At 41.5% G+C, this 25103-nt stretch overlaps 1 long non-coding RNA gene across 3 annotated transcripts; it reads left to right on the top strand.

The window, feature by feature from the left end:
- On the top strand, nucleotides 1-23000 carry LOC135328723 (uncharacterized). 3 transcript variants are annotated; one of them, XR_010389730.1, is made up of 6 exons: nucleotides 1-280; nucleotides 2328-2483; nucleotides 7660-7817; nucleotides 14266-14416; nucleotides 21112-21341; nucleotides 21934-23000. It is a non-coding gene; the product is annotated as an uncharacterized LOC135328723 (long non-coding RNA). The 3 variants fall into 3 exon arrangements; XR_010389731.1 differs by lacking the exon at nucleotides 2328-2483; XR_010389729.1 differs by lacking the exons at nucleotides 2328-2483; nucleotides 7660-7817.
- The last annotated feature ends 2103 nt before the right edge of the window (nucleotides 23001-25103 follow it).

Here is a 25103-nt window from a genome sequence, read left to right as displayed (position 1 = left end):
CATCCAGGGCAAAGAATGCAATCCTAGTATGTATCAGATGTAATTAAGGATGTATGACTTAAGTACCAACTCATGGCAGCAGTCTGAAGTGATACCGTTAGACTGAGATACAACATTGTGGTTTTACTTCCCATCTAGGGAGCTGTAATAAGTGCTAAAAATACTCTGCTGGGCACATGGAAATACAGAGTGTTATCACATGTGGAGGAGGAAGAGGGAATGTTAGTCCCAGGAGGAGTAACCACAGAAGAGGCAAAAACTTAGAAGTGAACTCTTTAAGGTAAGCCTTTCTTCATTGCCAGCAAGATAAGCTAGGACTCTATTTGCATTCTCTATCCTTCTCTCCTCCTTGTCTCTTGGGGTATGAAAAGTGATCTATGTTTAGAAATGAGTCATAAGTAAATAAAAAATATAGGCAATTATTTGCACCATATAAAATACTAGTTTACTGCCACACATTATATCTCTTTAGCTGCTGGAGATGTTATCTTCCTCCCTGTGTTTTGTCAGGAGAGGAGTCATTTATTATTTAACTGTGTTTAAAGTCACTCTTCTCTGGGGAAACATGGAAGGGGATGCTTGACGCACAGGGACTGCAGCGAGTTGCACTGCCCTCCAAACCCGATCTGTGCCCTGGCTCTGCTCTCCCAACTCTGGGTGGCACACGATGACTGTGATTTAAGAGAGCAGCTCAAGAGGAAGATTTGCTCCAACAACCTTTTAGAAAAAGTATCCCTGGCCCTTTTTTGTCATTTTGATTAAGTAATTCAGCAGATGCTGCTGTCTGTAAATTGATGCATTCAAGTTCTGCTATCAGACAATCAGAAGAGAGGAAAGAGAAATTTCTACATAAAGTTATTTGTGAAGGATGATAATGTGACAAACAGCATGTTCTGGATAAATAACAAATTAACCAGTGTGATTAGATTTCAGCTTTAGTGAGCTATAGAGCCAACTCCTGCCCATTTTACTTACATGGGCAGTTTCATTAACTACAATCTGCTTCTTAGAACTTGCTTGTTATAATAAAAGCAATTAAATGTGTTGTTTTACTTCTCTAGTGTTACACATTTTAATAATTCTAGTCGTAACCATTAAAACCTGTGCTTTTATATTCCCACGTTGCAAAATACTGCTTGCATTACTCTGTGAAACCACTCAATCTCCCTTTTCTATATGACCGTGAGTTTAGCATCCACAGGAGAGAGAGAGGGAGAGAAAACGCATGGGGAGCAGGTGCAGGATACGCATGATGCGACCGTCTGCTCACCCTGGGCCCAGCAGCGATGTGGCACGCCGGAGCCACCGGAGAGGGTGCAGAAACCAGGACCAAGCGACTTCCATGCCAAAACCTTGACAACATTTGATATGCGCAAATAGGTTTGCAGAGCGCATAGGGCTGCATATCTTGCTGAACATAATACTGGGCAAACACCAAGAGGGTTAGATTTGTGCACGGTAATTATTTATTTGTCATGAAACCAGATAGGCTTTACAAATGTAGCTGAAAGGGGTGTTCACAGAGTCACCGGTGCAAAACCTATACAAGGTTAAAGGTTTTGTAACTTTAATAATATATTTGGAAAAGTTACTCTGTCTTTTAATATATTGTGAGTTCCAATTTTTGTAAAATACTGAGTGATTTCCATCAATTTTTCTTTTAAGTATTACCTTATTTTTATTTTGTCAAATTTTTACACTTATAGTGACCACTATACTAAATAGCTAAAAGGGCAGCTATGCAGGTATTGGTTTAGAGGAGTGAATTTTTTTAAAAAAATTTCTTCTCTATATTTTATTCTTTTTTACTACTGAGGAAGTACTTAAGACTATTCACATAATATCTTTAAAAATCATGATCTTTAATATGTATAATACCTATAAAAAACTGAGAAGGTAAGTTTGCAGAATTTCGTAGGAAGTTAGCACAGCTTTCCTGGAAGTTTTTTATTCTATGCATAAGAAATGGCAGTCCAGAGGATTCTCCTTCTGCCCATTATTCTCCAGAGAATTACTGGGAGGGTCACTGGGTGAGTCAGCTCTTGAGGGAAAGATTTAACTTTACTGACCCTGTGGATGAAAAGAGAAAAGTGAGGAAAACAATATTAATTTGGATATTTATCCACACTTTGAAAAGTCACACTCAAGAAGCCAAGAGTTGTGTATAGGCATTATTCATCCTTGTTTCTGGAGTGCCTAGAAGTCCAGAAGCTCTCTATGCTGAGTGTTTTACAAAACTGAAATAAAAAGGCAGGCTCAAAGAAAATGACACAAATGACCATAAATGAATGTTAACAGATGGAAATAATGAAACAGTTCTGTTACAGGCTGCTCAGTGATCTCAAGAATTGGTTTGCAGAGAAGATGGGAGAGGATAACAACTTCTGTTCTCTCACAAAAGACTGATTCCAAAAGAGGAAGACTTTGCTCAGTATCTTTTCAAAATCTCTTTGGAAGTTACCCATGATACTAAGGGCTACCTAGTGAGTTTGACATATTTCATCTCATACTTCTTGCACTTTTGATGCGCTGTTGTGGAGCTCTGTTGGACTGCAGCAAAGCTGGGATCTCTGGGGTAAGGAGGGACCCACCGCTGGTCTGTCCTACGCTGAATCTTGTCCTGCCAGAGTACGTCACTGTACTTCGTAGTGGTGCTCTGAAAGCAGAAGTTCAGGGTCTCTGGCTCTGGGGCAGATTTATCGCGGGGGATTAGCTAGCGGCCGGTCTGCTCTCAGTGTCCACAGCTCCTGGCAAGCCCACTCCAGGGAGAACAAGGTTTCTTGGGTCTTTGTATTGCACAGAGGATAGCACAGACCTTATCCAATTGGCGCTTCTAGGTGTTGCCACCACACAAGTAAGAATTACTAATGGTAACAGACTGCTGCACAACTTGAAGGACATAAGATGTCCTTGTCCCAGTATTTTCCATGTGCTCATGATACGAATGTCTCCAATGACTATCTGACTGTTCTCTTGACTCGCTCCGTTCTTGTGGGCGTATCGTTAGCTGTGATGAATTCAGGGTTCTTGTGAGTTCGGCTCATGGGGTAAGTGTGGCCTCTGACTCCCAGTCTGGGTGAGTAATGCTGCTGAAGGTACTTACTTACGTGAGAGCTGTAGCACTGTGCCCTTTATTCTCTGCTGTATAAGCTTATGCCCATTCAATCTAAGCAGTTCTGCTTGAAATTGGCTGGCAGAGTGGAGTCTTTGCTGAAAAATGCTTTAGAAAGGAGAGAAAGTGAATGATATGAAATGAAGCCAAACTGTAAGTGGTAGGAACCTTATTTTCCTTTTCAAAGTAAAGTTAAATGTATGTGATCTAATTTAAAATGACAGGATGCTTTTGAAATATACATAAAATGTTTCATTTTAGTAATAAGAGACACTGAAAGTCTTTTTTGCTACCAAGCAGACGTGCGGGTGACATTGGCTGGCAGCCTGTAACAACACAGTAGTACAGAGGGAATTTTTTCAAACATTTCCACAGTACGTGGGTTTTTAATTGAGATCTTACTACCATAAAGTCAGTCAACCAAGAAGAATTTCTCTTGTTTTGGGTAGTAATAAATCTTCCAGAACAGTGTTAACCAACACCTCGGGCAGTTTTGCTGGTTCATATTACTTTATATCCCACAGTACAAATTGCTGGAATAGGAGAAGGGACTTAGGTATACTTTTCAAACATTTCTTTCATACTTTTGGTCAGCATCATATGACTATGTGAGAGGAATAGCAAGCGATTCATCATGAATATAAACACAGTAAGCGCCATCTCAGGTTTTAAGTTAAAGAAAGAAAACAAAAACAAAACAACCCTTCCTTCCCCTCTCCCTATTCCCATCCAACTATTCCACAGACTTAGTGAGAAATCTTGGAACAATTTCCCTTTTCTACACTTCTAATTTAAATGCCTTACTAGAAATGAATATTTCATAGCATATCAGGACTCCATTCTTCAAAGCTTCGTCTCTTTAGTGCTAATTATTTCAACAAGACCTATACTAAAGGCAAAGCCTGTCACTTCTCTAGATTGCCTGCATTAACACTATAAAACTAGCTTCATATGACAGTTAAAGTTCTTGTTTCTAGTATTTCCCCATTCTCAATTTTCAGAATCTCCCACATAAAGAAGCGACACAGTTTTCATTGGAAAACAGACACCCTGCAGTTAACCAGCTCTGGCCTCATTAGTAGAAAAAGTGAAACTACTAAAATTTAATCCTTACTTCCCCTCACTCTTCATGCCAAAACCATCTTCGATTTCTGTACTAGAAATTCCCATAGCAGCATGCATAAAGTTTAACCCCTGAGGTCAGTCTGAAATAGTGTGTATTGCTTGAGCAAGAAAGCAAGGTCTGCTTAGACACTTACATATTTGGAGTTAAGAAACTTGACAGTTTCCACTAGATCTCACTTCTTTCGTCTTGGGCAGGGTGAGGAGGGGCAGGGAGAGAAATAACCCTCCGCCTGTATTAATTTCACAATTTGATGATGCCAGAAATAATAAAATAACCCCCAAACCCAACACTTATGCAGAGACTGTCATTTGATCAAAGTGGAAAGGGATACAGTACACAGCTGAAAATCTCTGTTCCTTGCATCTTGACCAAGGTCAAGGCAATTCTGAAGAGAACCAGATTGTCATGATATGCTAATATGAGGCATCAGCGTATCAGACACACTTCTGGAGGCTCTTGCCATAGCTCCTTCATGCATTGATATACACTGAGGAAAACATGCATAATGGAAAGTCCAGGCTCTTCATTTCATCCTTCAAAGTTCCCCCTTCTCCCTTATTCATACTCAACCTTTGGTGGGCCATTTCTCATTAGCTGCAGTCTGGAAAGAGACTTCCCTCACTCCTGGTCCTGCCCAACTCTCACAGACTAGCTGAGCATCCAGCTGGACCCTCACATTGAGAGCCGGAATAACAGAAGCAGCTGGGAATGCCCTACAAGAAAACAGCACATATGGGCTCATGGTGGTACTCCACCTGTTGCTTGCTGATCTAATCTTCTGGGTGAGAGCTTTAAGGGCTTATGGCTGCCTTGTGATGCCCAAAGAGCATAAAGCAAGACCAGTGCAGTCACAGAGCTGCACGTGGTGCAAGCAACAGGGGTACAAGGGTACTAATTTCTCCAGACAGCCCTGTGTGTCACTGAACAGCCTGAAGCTGGTGGATCAGCTGGAGGTTCACACTTCCACTGTTTGTCCTCCAGCCTCTGAGCTGCATTACCAGCAAAATCAGTTTTGAGTTTTTTTAAGTTGTGCTCCCAAGAACCAGACTCCACTGCTTTGAATAGTCCAGACGGCTTTTCCTCACAATAATGACATTCAGCCTTTACTAACCCAAAGTAAGTTTGGTCTTCTGACTGAGAACTGGAAGGCTTTGCACACTGCCACCAGCTTCCCCTGCCAGCCAGCCAGTGTCCCAGGTGCTTAGCATCTACAGTAAACAGACATAGGAAACTAAAGATGATGATGATGATTATTATTATTTTTGATGTGCAGCTTTCTGTAAGGGTAGAACTGTCATCACAAAACAACCTTCTGCTTATTATCAGGCCCTATAGATTTTGACAAGTTTGTTAGTTTCAGATGCGAGATCTTAACTAACTCCCATTCCTTAGCTATTACAACAGTGACTTTAGCCTCTTACACCCTTCATAGACCAGATGAAATAATAAACTAGATGAAATGAAAGGAAATGTTGTGGGATTAGTTCTGCATTTAAACTGAGCTCCCATTTTATTGTATTATTTACCAAACACAATGATAGATGCTTGTCAGGTGGTGCTATTTAAATAGCAAAACAAGCAGGAGGATTTTGGGAGACATAGTATAATTAGGATTAAGTCTTTCAAAGAAAAATACCTTATGAAATTGTAGCTGAAGAAACTGAGGCATAATATTTTCCATTTGTCCATAAAAACTATTGCAACAATTCCTGCAATAAAGCTGCAGTGGTATCTGTCGTTAGTTGTTTGGAGTTCTTTGGAGGGGGACTTGGTCTTTGTACGTGTGAAGCAGTCTGTTGTGCCTAGATTATCCTCAAATGCAAAAAGCTTTGGGTAGGTTGCATAACAAAAAATTTCAATAGTTTTGCATCATTCAACGGTATTGTTTATGACTGAGGGCCAGACTGTAATATCTGTGTTTGTGGCTATTAAGCTCTTACCCTAGCCCTTCCAAAAATTTTCTCAGTTCGATCCCAGTTCTGTGGGGCTTGTGACCCTATATACTATATGAACAATAGTACTTCTGTCAGCCTAGTGACCCTGCTGGAACTACCAGAATCTCACTGGGCTGATAAATCTTAATTTGATAGTGCTGCTAGACACAACAAGGACTTCCACTGATGTCACTGAAGCTATTTGTGAAGCAAGGCGCCACCAAAAAGAAATAAGGGCATCTTGCAGTTTATCTGCTTGCTTGGGGTGTAGAAGTTAGGGCAGCGATAACAGAAAGAAATGTTAAGAAGTCTTTTTGTATGGTTAAACACTTATTCTGGGATTGAAAAATACTGGAAAACAGACAGTGAACATAAACATACTATTTAGGTAAAGAATAGATTACAAAAATGATCCTTCACATAAAAGTTGAAGCACAATGGTGAAAAAGAATATGTATTTTCCAGCAGAAAATCCATCAGTATTTATCTCCTTCTGCTAATATAATCATAGTTTAGGCTAACACCATCATAAAACTTAAATGATCTGGAAAAGAGAACATTCTGTTTTTTAAGCTGTTGAAAACAATTGAATATGATGTTAGTTCTCTATTGGTTTTGGCAGCAAGTTCTTGCCCCTCTAAACTCCTATGTACACACTTTCTACTCTTTTGTAACAGACTTTAAAAAGACATTCATTTGGCTTGGTTTGCATGGGAGTGATGCAATCCGCACAATGTGCAGAGCACTCTTTGAGAGACATTGTTTGCAAGGCTTTACTGGGCGACAGCAGCACTTAGAGCTGTCAAAAGCCCGAAACATGCACTCACTCCGGGAAAGCCTGGAACGAGCAAGGAAAATAAAGTGACACTGGTCACTCTACTGCAGGGTCAAAGTGAAGCTGCAAAGTCTCACACAAGCCTGGCACATGGCCAGGTCTGGGAACGGGCAAAGACTGTACCGCAGCAGAAACCCCACGCTTGATCTGGGGGTGTGAGAGATACAGACACACTTGTCTGCATCAGACAAAAATAATTCTCACTTCATTTGCAGTGCTTAGCAAAAAAAACCTTGTTCACCTAATTTTTCTTTAATCAAATTCTGAACTGAAATAATTCTTGATTCAGTGAAATTGGAATAAGATGAATACATATTCTAAAAGCGTGAACAACTGATAAGAAGACGTGGGTAAAATGACTTCCATGTGTATGTGCTTACTACAAATGGGATTTCTCTTTTAAATGAAAAATACTGTAAACAAATACACGATCCAGTTTATGAAGTAGAATTGGCTGAACTACAATTTGAAAATAAGAGACACATGTTAGCAATTACCATGCTACACTACATTTAGGCCATTAAAAAGCATAGTTCATATGTTTTTCCTGCAAAAGGTATAGCCTTTCTAGCTTGCCCTTACTAAAAGATTTTCAAAAATGCCTTTTCACTATATATGTACAAGCCTGACTACTGAATCTGTATTTCGGCAGGAGAGGGCAGATCTAGGATCCGTCAGTCGTGTTCTGGAGTATAAGTTAAAAAGATCTTTCATCCAGGCTGGCTGTGACGGAGAGGGAACATGCTCAGGTGATGCAGCAGTGAGCGTGTTTGCCAATAGCCCATGTTGCTCAGGATTCAAGAGCAAGAGGTGCGTGCCCTGGTTCAACTTGGGGAAGAGCTGTGCAGTGCACTGCTGTATTAGGGCTGTTTTATCTTTCAGGATGGATGTTCTCAGCTCCTGGTCTGTAAACTGCGACAAAACAGACCTTCCCTATCTCCCATAGATATTACTAAGGGAACTTAAAGCAAACTGTTAGCCTGCTAGATTAATAGTTACTAAAGAAAATAGTTGTTTTTAAAAAAAAAAACAAAAACATTTGCTTTGAGAAGAAAGGCTTCTCCACTTGGAATAAATAAAGAAAGAAATCTTACAAACAACCAGCACTCGTGGGATGCCCAGGCCGAGGTCTTGTTCCCCATCAGGCAGAGCCATTCCTCAGCCCCGGATCTGCTGCCTGGCTCGGGTACAAGCCTTACGCACGAGACTACTGGCCGTTCTGGAGCAAGCCTCTCTCAGATCGATAGTCTTCTCTTCCTGACGCAACGAAAACCGAAGTTCAGGACTTGCAGCACGCTCCGAGAGAACCGCGTGCTGGGATGCACTAGTCAGAGCGAAGGGAGCAAGTCGGATCCTACCGCAAGGAACAACAGTACAGATCCAAACCAGAGCACCGTACGCAGTCCGAACAAGCGGCTGCTCTTCCACCGCTTGGACAGAGGGCTGGCAGAAAACAGCCAGAGGGTATTTAAAGATAACATTCATGTGATCTCCCACTTCCCCATATTAAGGAAAGGCATGTTAGTCCACTGCTGCATTAATTCAACACTGGGCTATGCCATGAGAAAGACATTGGCAGCAAGTAGCAACGTGTTTGCGGAGATCATCAGGGATGATTATTCGCTGTTCTCACAATGCAAGAACAGTGTGTGGGGCAGACGCAGAAAAAAGAAGAGGAAATGCTCCCCCCCAAATGCACTGTTGAGCTGTGGAACTCATTGCTGCAGGGTGTTATGTAGGCTGTAAGTCTCAGTGAACTGACAAAGAGAAATTAGAAAACGTTGTCACAGGGTTGCTGACCATGAAAAACCTGGATGCAGTCTTGAACACAGGAACTCCAGACTCCCAAAGCGTGCGTCAGGAGAAGATGCTGCAGGACTCTACTTTCCAAGCAAAGCCTGGGATGAAATTACAGCAGAGACCATGTCAGTCTCCAGCTACCAGGCCAGTGACTTCGGAAGCCTTTTTCCCCTGCCTTACGCTACAGCTTTCCTGCAATTACCCCAAAACTCTAGATTATTTTGAGGTTTTGCTGCCGCTTCTAATGTCACTTTTCAGTAAAGTGAAATAAATTCTCATTTGCACAAGGAGCGGAGTTAAAGTTGTGCATGTCATAAATCTTACTTGAAAAAAAATCTGTTCAAATTATATTAGATGGAAGCGCATTCTGAAAACTCTCCAAAGGGCCTTAAAAATGCAATAGGGAGAGAGACGTGCCATCCAGAGAGTGCCTAGGTCTTACCCACCATCTGTGACTACACTAAATAGCAAAATAAATGTAGTAAGAAGGGTCAGAAATCATGGGAGAAAAAATTAGGAGGAAGAACCAAAGTTTTTTGGGTTTTTTAGAAAATGAAAGAGTCCTGCCTTGTTTTGTTTGAAAGTTTTTTTTTTTGTTTGTGTGGGTTTTTTTTAACTAGCTATCTGTTCAGACAAGCAGAAAATTCCAGATAAATCTTTATTACTGACTCTTTTTCACCTTCTGTAGGGCCAAATAAGCAGTTAAGATCACTCCTTACTTGTAAGAATAATAGATGAGCTTTTGGCTCTGCCTCTGGTTTTGTGGCAGTTAATCAGTGACAGCAATTAAAACTTATTGCCTTGTAAATTGTTTCCCTTACCACCCCAGTTCACATGTTGGAGGGAAGCGAAGGCGAGCAGGCGTTCAGCGGATTTCTCAAGTTGGCAGCCAGCACTAGCACTATTGCTGTTATTTCTTTCTCCCTGCGATGGATGTGTGCTAGAAGAGCTCCACCAGCCTTTGCAGCAGAGGGGTAGCACACGCATCTCGTATCACAGCAGCTCCAAAACGCTGACATAATGATTGCCTCTACTTTTTGCGTTCCCGTCTTCGTTGCACATTAGACTAAGACAGAAGCCAGCTAATGGCTTTACCAGCCAAGTGGTGTGGATTAGCTGGACATCACTTGGTTAAGGTATTATGGCGAGCCCCGGCAGGCTCATGGCCCTGGCATGCCTCCGCACTGCGAGAGCTGACCTGCAGCGTCCCGTAGCCCCAGGGAATATCTGGCAATGCATTTATGCACCCAGGATTTACAAAACAGCCATCAGTCACTGATGTTCAGACACAGGGGACCTAGGCGGATTTTGGCAGCTGGATCCAATCCCAATAGGCAGACGTCCATTCAAAGAATGGGACAGGACCAGGCTGTAACCAAACTGTGTAAGAGTTAGTGCTGGCGACCTGCTTTAGCGACCCAGACCTTCCACCACAGCAAGCCCCACTGCAAGAATTACAGCTAGGCAGCAAACATTCGCCTTACTGCCTATGAGGTGTTAGTTTTGTCTGTATTTTACACCGCAAGAGAGGTAGCAAATTTGGCTTTTGTGCTCAGATGTGAAATTCGAAAAGCTGTGAACCCAGGCGTCGGATTCAGTAGAAATCACATCAGAGATGAACTTGACCAAAACTGACTGACTGTCACTGGCCATTCTGGAGGTGTTTCCAGATTTGAAAACCTTTGTTGGAGGAAATCTGCTAAGTTGCTAGGTGATAATAAGTTACCCAAAATTTACGGATTTTGGATACTTAGCATAAGATAGATATGTGATCCTACCTATTCATGTTTATGCTAAATACCTAAAGACTATTTTTCCTTATTATTCAGTGACCCTTAGATTTTTATATCTTCAAACGCTTGACTTCAGTTATGTCAGGGATACTATTGTCATCTGTCAACTCTAGTAGCCACTACTTTAATGAAAGCCAACGGAAGCAAGATTAGATGTAAAACTATTTACAGGTGACCCCCGTCTCCCCCTTGTGACTTTCAAAACACTCTCTGTGATACAGCTCGCCCACAGCTCTATGGAAAACACGAGGAATATCAAGCCCTCGGCAAGCCCGAAGAAGGCAAACGTTACACGGAAGACACCTTCTGGTGGATCGAGCTTTTCTGAGTCACTTGAAGTTCAGCAGCTGTCTGAGACCTCTTCAGCTCCTGTAGCGCTAGCCTGTTCTCAGATCAGGCATGGACAGTCTCAGACTGAATCAGCTTTCCGACCAACATCCCAGGGGGATTAAGAAAAGCAAAAACTCAGTTCTCCCTTACACAATTAAGAGAAAACCCACAATGAGGACTCAAACCAAAGACTCTGTTTTCATGCAAAAGTTCCCAGTGAAGAAGTAAAGAAGGGGGAGGGGGGAACAAGCATAGTAAATGGTCAAGGAAAGGCCTTTAAGAAGGATAAAGCATTACACAGCTTTCAAACATATCTTAAGCAGATATTATTATAAAAATTGTTATAAGAAGCTGTTGTTAGTGCTCCAAATGCAACTAGAAGCAGAGTTTTGTGCTTATATTACTTTTCCACAGTAACGTAATTGTTACTGTAAATATTTTATAGTACAGAAAAGTTTTTAGTAGCTGATAAAAATAAACATATTTAAAGAAATAGTGCATTACCCAGGTCAGCAGTATACTTTACCTCTGATTTCCTATATATTTGTCACTCTCAGTATACTTCTTTCTTCCTGAAGCCTTTAATTCTCGAGAGAGAAGGTGGTGAGGCTCTGCAGAAGTGTGATAGTCTAAACCTATGCTGTTTCACAGACCAAGACTTAAGAGTTTAATGATTTACAGGACAACACCTCTGCTTGAGGCTTTCTTTCAACTTTTACTAATTAAAAGCACATGTCCATGACATAAAAGAAAATTTCAATCGGGTGAGAGGCATTGCATTCTCCAGTGTATTTAACAGGGAGCAACACAGAAGGTGCACTTTAGAGATCTGATATACTGTTCATCTATTTGGTGGTATAAATTTAGATCGTGTTCAAAGGTCTAAGGCTCAAAAAGCTTGAGCATGTTGCAGTGAGCCAAAACCCAAGAAATTATGCATTCTCTCTGGAATCTGTCTCTAAGGAAGTTATGGGTGTAACTCCAGCTCTCTTTGGCTTGGGTGAAAGTCTAGAGCAGGAAGCGTTGTGGAATGTCCCCAGGGAAAGCTACAGAAACAAAAGCTGTAAAGTAAGAGAAATTCTAGATAAGAGAATTGATATAAATCCTTTGGAGAAATGAGTCTCCTAGTGGATTGGGAGTCTAGAAGAGAACTGTTTTCCCTCTGGAATTAGCAGTTTATTGCAGAAAAAGAAATGAGATGCTATAGCAGTGATGGGTCCCCCCAGAGGGTTTACTGGGAATTCAGTCATTCTGTTCATAGTTTTGGATTTTTTTCAATAAAGTCTTCAAAAATTAATTAAACTTTGCTCTATTCCAGTGACTGACTTTGGCTATGAGACTTGAGAGTATCTGTATTTTTCAAAAAATACCTGTTCATTTTTTTATGGAGATAGAAAAGAGTAGTTAGAAGGATTGAGAGGAATTTTCCTGTTCTGTTCTGCTGTTTATTTAGTGATGGCTGTAACAGCAATTTAGGGAGCAGAAAGCATTTTTAAATCACTTGGGGAAGTAACTAGGATTCCATGTGTGACTACTATTTTGGGATTTATATAAAACGAGTGGGACTCCAAATCTTGCCCTCCTCACAACCAATCTCAGAGTTGCTCTTAGGGCGGTGCCGTGATAGTCTAAATTAACTGCGTTCATTACTGGAAAGAGCTATACCTGACAAACACGGTTTCAGAAAAAGTTCAAAGCAGAAGTATGGCCTACTGTTTGACTTTTTTTTTTTTAAGGAGTAGTTGTCTAGTTGAGTCTGTTGTAGAGCAATATTTTCAGTTGTTTGCTGAGAATTCAGAAAGTCCTGCTTTCTTTGCAAATTTAGACCGGAGAACAAACAACAAGTCATTCGATAACTTTAGCAAAACCAAATATTTGAAGAGTAGCTTCACAGTCTGCGAGACCAACAGCTTCACTTCCATAAAATACTGCTCTGTTGTTAAGACATCTTTATTCTACTCTAGTAGCGGTGGTGACAGGAGCCAAGATATTACATCTTTATTATAAATACAGATTTGTGGCCGTGGGGGAGAGGGGAGAGCACTTGATCTCTGAGCAGATCACAGTTCAATTTTGTGAAGAGTCATGTTTATCATGTTAAGTTTCTTTAGGGAACAGGGAGACTGGAATTAGTGTCCTTGAAGCTGTTTCTGCTGCTGCTGCTTTTTTAAGTACAGAATTTGTTGCTGTAAAAAAACAGACATGTGCCTAATGCCAAAGTTGAAATGTCCAATATTTTATGTCTATGCTTACTTCTACAGTAGCACTCAAGCCCCAAGACTGATTGGTCCAAGCAGTGTTAATAATAATTGCTTAATAATGTTATAACAGCTCCTCAGGAAGTTCCCACACTAAAAATCCCCTGCTGGCAGATTGAGGAGTGAAGAGGTTCAGGTAGAGCTCCTCTCTTCTGCATACACAGCTTTAGGATTTTATGTGGACCTAAACAGTGTGAAGAATACAGCTTTCACCCACAGATGGCAATGAGCATAAGCTATGCCTTCAGAAAGAAAGAAAACTATGTATTTAGAGTCAAATAAATGTCAACATATACCTTAAGGAAAGGGGCTTTATGTTGAAACAGTACAATCGATGTGGCATGAGAAAGCAGGAGCCGGTTTGGTGTAACGTCGACCCCATTCACCAGGCTCCCACGTAACACAGGAAAGTGCAGACTGTGAGAAGAGCACGGCCTCATCCTAATAAGGCAGAGCCGCCTGCCAGCGACATAGTCCGGATGCCTTCTCTGTGAAATAATGCAAACCATGGGGAGAGCTGCTTCTGTGCGGCTGAGGAGCCGTATCCTCTTTCCATCAATAACCAAGTATGATCATCTTTGCAGGATTATTCGTGCTGAGCTGCACACAAATGCTTTGCTCGCAGGCGTGCTGCATGAAAGTCTCATGTTACAAGAAAAGCCACTTACCAATGTCCTGGGTTACCCTCTGCCTCTCCTCCAGTACAAAAGCACCGTGAAAAAAACAGTCATCATGCCTGGACAGTAAGCAATTTTCTGCACAGGGAATATAAAGTTATAGCAAATATTTGACTCCGTAATAAAATGAATCTGCTTCCTAGTTTGACTTCACAGGACTTCCCTTTGTTTAGATTTAACTTCATGTGACTGAATGTTTTAGGAGTAATACATACGCTTTGGAGCAGAAGACAGCAGCACAGAAGGGCACCCATCCGAACAGCCATACCTCTGCCTATTGCTGAATGGAGGTAGCAGGGTACCTGCTGGTGTAGGAGCCTCTTCTCCCTTGTTTTGAAGGGATCTCTTTATTTCTTAGTATATTTGTAAGATTCATATCCACTATTTTAATGTGTTTCAGGGAGAGACGATCTACCCACTGACGTCAAGAGAAGCAGCTGAAAACAGGCCAATAACAATTTTTAGGTTTTAAAGCAGGCTCTGTGGCTGTGCTGGAAGGAGGAGATTTCTTGTCACAAGCACAAATAAAAAAGTCTTTTAGAAAAAAGAAAGTAAGTAAATCCTGTCAAAATTATTCATATTTTGCTTTGGCTTTTATGTTTTGTAGCCAAATTTCCATCTGCATTACCAGGAGCTTTGCTTGATTAAGGATTGCAAGATACAGTTTTTGCTCCCAAACGACATTTTGGTCTATTGGCATTGTGGGCTTTTCTTATTCAATGAGAAATATCCAATAAAGCAAAATAAAAATGAACATTTAACTACTTCTACCACATCTTCCTGTTCTGTTCCAAAAATTATAAACATCTACTCAGTTACACAGTTACCTTTAGTAATCTTTTAAAGAGGTTAAGCTGAAGTACCTGGTGAGCTTTTTCTACTGCAATAATCAAATAGGGCTCTACTGGCCTCCTAATCTCTGCACTCCTCCCAGATTTCTACTTGGAACAGGGTACTGGTGGCTTGAAAGAAAACAACAAATTACGGCGAAGATAGGAGAATGTGCTCTAGTGCTCTCAGGTGAATAAGCAGTGCAATTGAAGAGTTTCTAATTAAACAGAGATGTTTATCTTTGAGCAGAGGAAAGCATGAGTTTACTCAACTTGCATTTTTATGGGGTTGTTTATTTTTGTCTGTCATCACTGGGGGTTCCCTAAAGTTTGGTTACGATTAATTTTCAATTCAGAGGAGAGGCTCTCATTTGATTGTAAATTATTCAGGAAGTGAAGACAGCCCAAACACTCACACTTGCGGAAAGGAACCTCCATCACAAACCTGCCAATCATTGTAAGCAGCTCATTTAATAGTAAACATCTGCTAAAACACAAGATACACTAGAGATGCATTAGACCAAGCATAAACCCACCTCTATAGTTAATAAAACATAAAAGAAGTTGAAAACTTGCAAGGTACTTTTAAAAATGCTGTTAATGAATGTATATACACATAGCCGAGGCAAATTATGGTGTAATAGTTGGGATTTTCGCTTAGACTTGCCATCTCTTTCAGATTTTCTATACCAACCAGCCATACATATCAAACCCTACTTGTGACAGGAGAGAACATGGGTCTGATTAGAGATCTACAATTCATTTAGAAGGAGTCTTAATTCATTTGTAATTCTTTAGTAGTTTTAAGCTGCATCATGTGGATTCAACCGGAGACAATGTCTCCACATGAATTAGCGTTTCCAGTTCAACTTTCCACACTGGAGAAGATGGACAGATCCGATCATTTGAACTCATAGATCTTGCAACAGTGCCTCTCTACTAGTCCAATGCGGAGAGGAATTACGAATTGCAACAGTACCATCAGCAAAGAGACCAAAAAATGAGTAAGGGTAGGTCACTGGGGCGGCAGCGTACCGCTGGAGCACTGCCAATGTGCCCTGCCAAATCTATCCAGACACAGTATAGAAACCCATCTGAATTTTCCAGAAAACAGTTTCCACATGATTGACATTTTCTACAGGACAAAAAAAGTTCATTATTTCAACTCTGTGTCCAAAGCAGACATGTCAGCATTTCTCACAAGACAGAAATTGTCATTTTGGGACACATCTCCATTCTTCTTTGAAAAAAGGATTTCATTCCTCTGCCCTATAGATTCAGCATCATATGCCAAACAGAAGTGACATAACCTAATTGTAGATGCTCAACACAGTACATCTGAGCACCTACAGCTTAGCAAATTATTTGTTTAGTAAGCCAAATTTGGATCCTTGTTCTGTTCACCCTAAAGAAATGCTCCATCATCGTTCTACTGCTTACACAGAGGAAAGTTTATTTCTGTGTCCTCTGCGGTGCTTGAATGCTCTAAGCATGCTCAGAGTCCCGACTGTGGTTCAGATGGCATTCACTCATCTTCAACGTCAGTTGTAATGCAGAATTTACTAGACTGAATGCCCTCATTCTGGTCGAGAAACAGGTCTTCAAATTCTCTGCTGCCTTTACTCCCTTAAGTTTCTATCTGCTTTCTCCCTCCCTGTCTCTGTGATAAGAGTATGCAGAGTCCAGTCCCAGGCAGTCACTCTGAGTAGGTATTTCAGCACTGTTGCAGCTAATTAACTTGTCAGATAACAATCCAGGAGCAGTTGGATATATAAGTCCCTCAGGCGTGCTGCACATTTTATCTTTGCCGTATCTCTAATTATAACCATAGCTGTGATTAGAATGCTGAGATTCACGTTTTTACACCTCGCTCTTTCCTTGCCACTCCTAACTTTCATTTCGGCTCTCTCTCTCTGGCTCCAGTGGCTAAGAAAACAGGCATCAGTGACTAGGGAACGCCTGCCAATGCAGCAGAAGTGAGCCAATGCTGATCCTTCTTCCAGCAACATGTCCGGGCTGAGCATGCCCAGACTAAAAAGTCATTACAGCCCAACTTACACATCCTCAAAAGCAGCTATTATCACTAGGTTCTGAAATGCACAGCACTCCCATCAACAGTTTCTTGAACAAACAGCACTGAGATTAATGCAGAAATTGAAAGCTGGTTTAAAACTAGCTTTTCCTTATACTGGGGGGCATTTCTCATGTTTAGTTGCACTAATACATAACCCTTTGAAATGCTCATGCTTTCAGAGCTCTGTTAGGGTCCTTGCAATGAGGGAAGGCAGACTGAGCTGAACAAAGGGACAAAAAAAAAAGGACACTAGGTGAGATCAAAGAGGACTTATGCAGGATTCAAGCATCTGATCCTAGACTCTGTCTGCTTGGTTGCCTCCTAATTCTGGAGAATACTCAATTTCACGGATACCTACTTTTTCCACTGCAAAATGCCCGGCTGCTTTGAGCTGCACCACTTCCTGTGTCTAGAGCTGTCTCAGCTCAGATGGGGTGGAGGAGCTCGCCATCCGTTCTGCTTCAACCCGATCAAGACCCAGAGGCAGGGCTTTAGCTCAGCCCAGTGGCAGGAATCACTCGGTCATGGTGCACTGTTTCAGAGTTGCAGACAGATACCATGGTGGCTCCTGCTTTTTTGAAGAACAGAGAATCAAGTCGGGTGCTCTTAATTCTTTATCAGACTGATGTTCAGCTTCTTCTGCCTGCAGGCAAGAAAGCTGTGACACTGAGCAGAACGTCCTCATCACTAGGTGACAGCTTTACTCTCCATGAGGGAAGACTCCTTGACCCACCAGCTGAAGCCTCAGGGAATTGCTGAGGACCCACTGAAAGCACACACCATGCTCAGGGCACACCGTAGCGAGCAGGGAGTCCAGGTTCCGGTCTCTGCTGCCAGAACTGCTCCCATGTATTACAGTTCAAGTGACAAATAACTGGTGTTGGGGGCAGGAACCACAACTTGTCTCTTCCTCGTGAGTGCCCTAAGCATTAGTCTACAGTCCTGCAGCTTTTCTGTTTTTTTGTCTTCATCCTTTCTCTCTCTTCAGTTAACTTCTGTTTGGTGGCACACATTCAAAAGGAGAGGGGAAGGGTTTTCTTCCAGGATAAGCTATTGCCTTGAAAGTAGGACACGTGGACTTGAACTCTTTCATGCTGAGAACGGAACCGAACATAAATCTCCTGCTTGCTGGACAAGGGCTCTAATCATCTATTATTATGGAAAAGGTGGGCACCAAACAAATCCAGCAAGCCATAGCCACTTCCTTGAAAGAATGGACATTGGCAACCACCCAGGTCACAGCAGAACCGGGACCAAGAATCCTGCAAGAAGGCAGATGTCTCCCTCAAGCTTGAAGGCTGTAACAAGACATTTTACTCAGAAAATTACCTAGGCAATTTCTTGCTGAGCATAAAGGCTTTGCACGACCCTCTTCTCAATCTTTCCAGCTGCTGTCGATGTCATCCTGAGGTGGCGACCTCTTCCAGGGCAGGGTACAGGGAACCTACAGCCTTACGCTGGTGGTTCTGCATTCAAAAAGGGGCCAAATATCCGGATTTAAGGCTCTGCAGTGCCTATTTTTCGCATGTACAACTTTTTTCTTCAGCTTGACCCATACATAAAAGCACAGGTAATAAACAGGGTCTGTGCAAATCTAAAGTGCCAGAAAATAAAAAAGTGATTTCTTCTAGAAATAGCTATGGCAATAAATAATGCTTTCAGAATAGGACCCAATATGTACAAGCACTAAACTGACCTTACAGTTTGGGTGAAATGGTATTATCACTGATATTTGGGGGAGCGGAAAAGTGCTTTATTCACCCATAACCTCTTTTCGAGTAATGCTATTACCAGATCTGGATTACTTGGAGCTAGTAAAATTACAAACTTCACAAGGTTGTCTCAGAGCACTGATCTTTCTGAAAAAATGCCAAAAGATATTCACAAGGTGGGTTTAGCTCACACTGAGTTTTGTAGGCTACCGTGAGGGTGTCAAATGATGACGATTCTGGGAGTTTCTGTTAACCCGACCATCCATAGCAAAGGTCTAGAGGCTGGAGAGCCTGTAGCTCTTGCAGTCCTTTAAGCCCTACTCTGCTATGTGCAAATGATGATCAAAAGCAACAAAATAACAGTCAATGGGTTATGTCATGTTGATTTAATATCCAAATATACTTATTTTCACTTCAACTTTTCTTACAAAAAAACCTATGAAATTAAACCTTTTATATCCAAACATCAAGCCTGTTATGTCTTACTACATTTCAGTTAACTTATGTTAACAGGATTTTTGAAAGCTCAGTATAAACACCACTATCCTGCAATAATACTTCATATCATGGTAAGATTCATTACCTTATTTTTCTTCTTGGCCCACAATGAATAACTCATTATTGCATGTTTCATAGTCTGAGTCATATAAATGCTGAAATTGATTGCACAGAGGCATTGGAATAATCCCTCATTTTTCTGCTTGAAAGATCCACTGAAATTTGTTGAGACATTTACAATTCCCATGAAATTTAGACTTCTAACTTGAAGCTTTTTATTTGTTTCCCACCCACTGTCAGAACAGAGACTCTAGAGTGAGATATATATTCAGAAATCACAAGAACCCTGAAAATCCCAGATACTGTCTGAGAAGTGAATATATGATAAACATTACTTAAGTTGGCTTTCTTCTAGCAGTTAATAGGTATTACAAATACCCAGATATATTGCTAATTCTCAGCACACTGTAATCTCAGTGACACCGCCTATTCTTCTGCCTACAAAGAGTTTTGGTATTTAATGAAGTTTACATTTACTGAAATTACCCCTTTTAACTGTCTAACCTCCTTTTTGGTAGTAGAAGACTGCAATTACATCCCCCCGGCCTTTTTTTCCTCAAGGATAAATAAACCCATTCCCCATAGCTCTCTCCTTCTGCCATGAGCTCCAGCCCCATCCTAACTCCACCATTTTAATGGCTCACCGCTGGATTAAATCTGTTTGTCAATAATTGCCCTTGAAAAGAGACGGAGAGACTGATCTTCCTACTGGAAGTAAATCCAAATACTCCAGAGTGCAGAAGGAAAGACATTAATTTTATTTTTTTTTTAAAGGTGAATTTTGCTTCTTGTCTATGGAACCAGTCATGGTGAACTCATAGGACTCGGTTGTGCCCTTATAAACCCATATAAATCTGGAGTAGATCTACTACGGGGGATGGAGTTAGTCCACAGTTGTCTTCTGTTTTTCTTTGAACTGGTGTAACTGACTAGCGCCTCCAAACTAAATATAACGACAGAGTAGATTCATGTTTGCTGTCTTGGAACAGAGACCAAAATTGGTACCTTTCGGACTTCCCTGTCATCCACAGTGCAGGTTCTAGCTAATATTTAGCTAGCAGCTAACACAGAGGGTGCAGTCCAAGGCAATGCAGTTAGAAAAAGAAAAAGGGCAATGGCAATGTCTACTTGGAATTCTAAATATGCTGCCTATAGTAAGAAATTAACGGACGGTTTCGGGACTTTCTAAACATGCTGGCCATTTAAATAATTCTGTTTCATTCAATAGTACAGATTTTTATCCATCCATTAAGTACTGTGCGAACTGTCAACACTTAACTGTCTTCTCTCCTTCTGCAGGCCCAGGGGCACTGAAACGTAGGGGACTCGGGCAGAGCAAGGGAGATGGTTGAACAAACTCTCCAGCCTGCTCATCAGACCTCCTACATGGCTAGGACTGAGGCAGGGTTTTCTGAACAGCATGTTCCTCTTCCCCAATCTCACAAGGCGAATTAGAATATATCCAATTAAAGACACTGAGGAAGCTTTAGCTACAAGGAAATAAACTAATTTGTATTTCACTGGGACATGATGGTAATACATCTATCTTTATTAAAACAAACAGAGCAAGGATAACTGTGCTCTGCAGTCCAGGACCAGAACACAACCATTTACAGTAAGAGGACTCAAATATTATTCTTAGATTTACAAGATGACCCTTGTAAAGAATGCCACAACCCCCACTAGCTCCCTGACATGAAAGGAGTCATATTTTTAAAATAGTTTGTCTATTTGACAACCCAGTCCCCTAGGGAAGGACCACCCTGCACATGTCCCATTATATTTTGCTGCATCAGACAAAAGGGAAAATGCTTGCTTCGTATATGTTTCAAAACTTATAATCCTCTATTTGTCACTATTATCTGCTGCACTGGTATTTCAATACAGTTCTGATCAACTGGTTTCCCTTGGCTTCTGTAATAACTTTTAGAGTTTACATCTTTGAAAAATTATATAAAAAACCACTTCAGAGATAAGAGTTTTCAGGTGGACTGGAAAACACTCCTGCTGCAGGTGAAAGTCAGGAGTTTTTCATTTGCTTTAATGCAGTATGTGTTTTTTTCTGGCATCAGCAGGGAAAGAAGACGTCGGTATCAAACCACAATAAATCAGTCAAAAAATTTTTCTAAAAAGACTGTATCCCACTGCCTCCCACTTGCACAACACTTTCATGGAGAAGAGCACAGACTGAGGCAAAGCAGTACCCACCGAGAGGGAAAGCGGAGGGTGAATGCTGACTGCTGGGCAAAGCTGTATCGTCTAGTCTGTCCCCGGGCTGCTAATTTATTCTGCACAGTCCCAGGTATGCAAAAGGCTTTGCTTGCTTGCTGCTCTCTTTTTCAGAAAAGGAAAATTACAGTTAGTACAGTCAGGGGGGAGGCAGTTGGAGTAAAAGTGAGTAACACTGTTGTAAACTTTTATCTTCCAGTTCAAAGCTTCAAAGCATCTCCTGGCTCCTAAGGCAGCCTCACAGGCCTCCGGGGCGGAGGAGCCCTGGGCAGCGTGGTCCCCAGCCGCGGGGCTGCTCGCTCCCGGAGCGGCTGCTCAGCCCGCGGTGTTATCTGTCCAGGCCTCCGACTCCACAGCCCTGTCTGGTACGAAGCTGTTGTGGTTTCAGCTCTGGCAGGAAACGTTTCTGTTGCATCAGTGCAGAGCTATTCTGTTCCACAAGCAGAGTCCCAGTCTAGTGCAGGAGTTTTAAAGGCTTACTTGGTAAACACTAGATTTCATATTGTTTCATCTACCGTTTCCTACCCCCGTCCTGGGGCTAACAACAAAAGTGTTGATGTAATTTAGCATTTCTGACCAAATTGCTGCCAGTCTCCCTTTCCCTTCCACTTCTCCCCTCCCCGACAAAGTTTTGCAAATAACAAGCATTACTATTTCCCTCGCAGTTACTCAAAGCCCACGCTGACACAGCGCCAGGCGAGGACATGGCACCTCTTCAGGAACAGGAGGAACACAAGAGAAAATAAGAACCAAAACACCCACGAACGGGGAGAAGGTGGAAACGATTTCGGGCAGCCCCTGGGTTTAAAGGGCCAGCCACCAGAACGAGAGGCTATGGAAAATACCCTCTGCAAAGACACACACCAAAGTCAGTGGTGGCAAAGCTGCTAAAGAGATGGTAACTTTAGCTGATTAGATGGGCTGCTGCCTAACTGTCTAAACCCCAGAGATTTGTCCATGTATTGTTTGTTTCACTTCTGGAACCTGGCCAGCCTTGTATGTTATGCTGATGCAGTTCATACAATACAAAGAACAAGTTTCTTTTTCCTTTCCTTTGTTATTCATACCTTAAATGCAACATTGTGCTCTCCTTTATGTCCCTCTTCTGGAAAAAACAGGTGAAGGTAGATAAAGGATAGAGCTGCAGAAACTTTTATCCCCAATATAAATGGATGCTTGGGAAACTAAAAATATTTTGCAAGAAGACAATTACTTCAGTGCAATTTTTCATTTGGAAAAAAATTAGTATTTGAAATGGCCAATTCCAACATTTTCAAAATGGATTTTTCAGTTCAAAATTGAACAAAAATTCCTGTTAGGGTCATTTTAGCTTGGCACCCCCAAGTCATCATCTCTCCCCCTTTCTTAGCATGTCTCTTTTTTTCTCTGCTGTAGATAAGCTGGAGGATTTGCATTCTGTTTTCTGACTGACTCATTTTCCAAATACGGCCATTTAACAAATATTGTTTCTGCAGGCAGCCATCCCCTTCATAAAGGAAATTACTCAATCAATAAAGTTAATTTCCACTCCCCCTGAAGCAGCCACCCACCCCAGCAGATGTTCAGAAACAGACTAAAACAAAGCCAGAAACCCAGTTAGATCCACATATCTCTTGCCAACGTCCTCCTGCAGTTAACGTTGAAAATCATACTTTATCTATACTAGGAAGCAATGCAGAGAGCAAGACCATGTTCTGCTTCTTTAATCAGCTAACTGAAAGATTAATAAACAGCACTGATGAGCTCTGGTCCATTCTTGCTGTGTTTACTGTCAACCAACTTTTGCTATAAACACTGTTTTCATGTTGAAACGAATTCAGAGGTGACATTAACCCAAGTGTCCCCTGTGTACAGCACAAAGTATTGCGCTTCTGAACTGCATAGGGAACTAGTCTCACTGTCGTGTTTCCTCCCATAAGGAGGAAAAAGCGAGCAAACACTTACCTGGAGAGTCCTGAGGAAATCCTTCAGTCATGTTACTTCAGCTTGCGTGTGGATGCCACTGAGGAGACTTGCAAAAGTTTTTGAGTAGAGTCTGTTTTTACAAGCTTGCAACCTGGGGCAAGTAACGTACAATAGCATTAATCTGATAAGAAAAGTATGCAATGACACTCTTTTTACCTCTTTTTTGCTTGTAATAATAAAAAAAGATTCAATAATGCATGTACTAAGAAAAAAGGAGCTGGGGCCCTAATCTAACCTGCTTTACACGAACAGAGCGTTAGTGGAACAACCCCAGATTTAGACTGAGAAAGGAGAGCATCAGGTTCTCTTCCAGAAAAGTCTTATCTGGTCAAAATTACTGCCATATACAATCTCCCTGATCCTAACATGTTGGTGAAGGCAGGACAGAAGTTGGCTCCAGTCTGAATTTTTGGGGGAGTGACTTGTGTGGAAGGGCCATTGGTACCCTTAAGCAGGACTTGGTGAATATATTGGATAGCCTTAGAAAAAGTTTGAAAGAAGACAGAAAAATGAAGGTTTAAATTTAACTGAAATACATGTAGGAGAAGAAAGCATGCTTCAAAAAAGAAAAAAAGAAAAATTATAGTTGTTCTCAAACAAAATGTCAAGAAAAGTTAACTGAAGCAGGCCTTCAGAGAAGCAGGAGGCAGAGGAAAGAAACCAGAAAAAGCACTGAGTTATGGAGAAGATGATTTCATGGGCAAAATACACATTGTGAAATGACTCTCAGAAATGGAATACCAATGTAGGGTGTCCAAGCTGTGGAAGACATAATGTCAGAGAGATGTGGAGGGGCTGGGACCGTAGACTGCAGGCCCATGTTAGTGTATTACTATAGACAATAGGAAGAGCACAGTAAAAAAACCTGTGAATAAATATACAAGGAATGATAAAGAAAGGAAAAACTGATCTATCCATCATCAGGATAAAAAGAAAATAATACATCCTTAACTGAGTATGGCTAACCAGGGTACTTCATTGAATAAATTTACTCATATGCCTCTAATAACACTCTCCCTCCGCAGAATCAGGGGGTCTTGCTACTCTTAAGCACAGCAGGGCATTACTTATATTACAAGTGTCACCATTTAAGGCACAAAACTAGAATGTCTCCTCAGGGTTTATATCCTGGGAGTTTTCTGAGCTGAAAAGCAGAAGGGACCAAATCAGTGTGCGGCCAAATCCAGACCAGCCTACTCAGCCTCTAAGCAGGGACCAGTGGGCCAGAGAAGGGGTAAAACATGCTGCGGCTGCCCAGAGGAACCGCTATGGACTTGTTCTACGTTACACAGACATAAAGTGAATTTTCCTAGAAGAAGGGGCAACTTGGGGAAGGCGGCCCAGGCTTTGGTGTAGTGCTACCAAGGAAAGAGTTACTGAGGACTAAAACAGCCTTGCAGTCAGACCATAGCAACTACACGTACCTATGATTTCCAGTTTAGCAGCAATTTCCATCCTGCTGACACAACTACCACCGGCAGAACCTGTTTCAAAGAAATTAACTGTTACAATTTCAAGCAGTTCTGTTGTTATTAAAAGGACAAAGACATTTTAATGACAAATAGAGGTAAATTTGTAACAAGAATATCTGAGAAAGTCAGCACCTGATTTGCTAAGAGATCCCATCTGAGAGTAACACAACACAACTGGCTTCTCAGACAGGACTTCTGGCCTTGTGGAGAGCAAACAGAATAGTCACTCTTGCTGGTATAATTAACTGCATGAGCTCATAGCTCCACAAGCTCATTAGCTTCAGCTGCTTGAATTGAATTGGTAGCAAAAGATGCTGAGCACAAATCCTTCTGTGATTTAAACAAACATCTGTGACACATTTCATATACAATGATCTTAAAATGTTGAGGTCCAGCAC

This window comes from Dromaius novaehollandiae, chromosome 6 (assembly GCF_036370855.1).
Source record: "Dromaius novaehollandiae isolate bDroNov1 chromosome 6, bDroNov1.hap1, whole genome shotgun sequence".
NCBI lineage: Eukaryota > Metazoa > Chordata > Aves > Casuariiformes > Dromaiidae > Dromaius > Dromaius novaehollandiae.
Note: the sequence above shows the minus strand (reverse complement) of the source record. Positions and strands in the feature narration are given on the sequence as shown.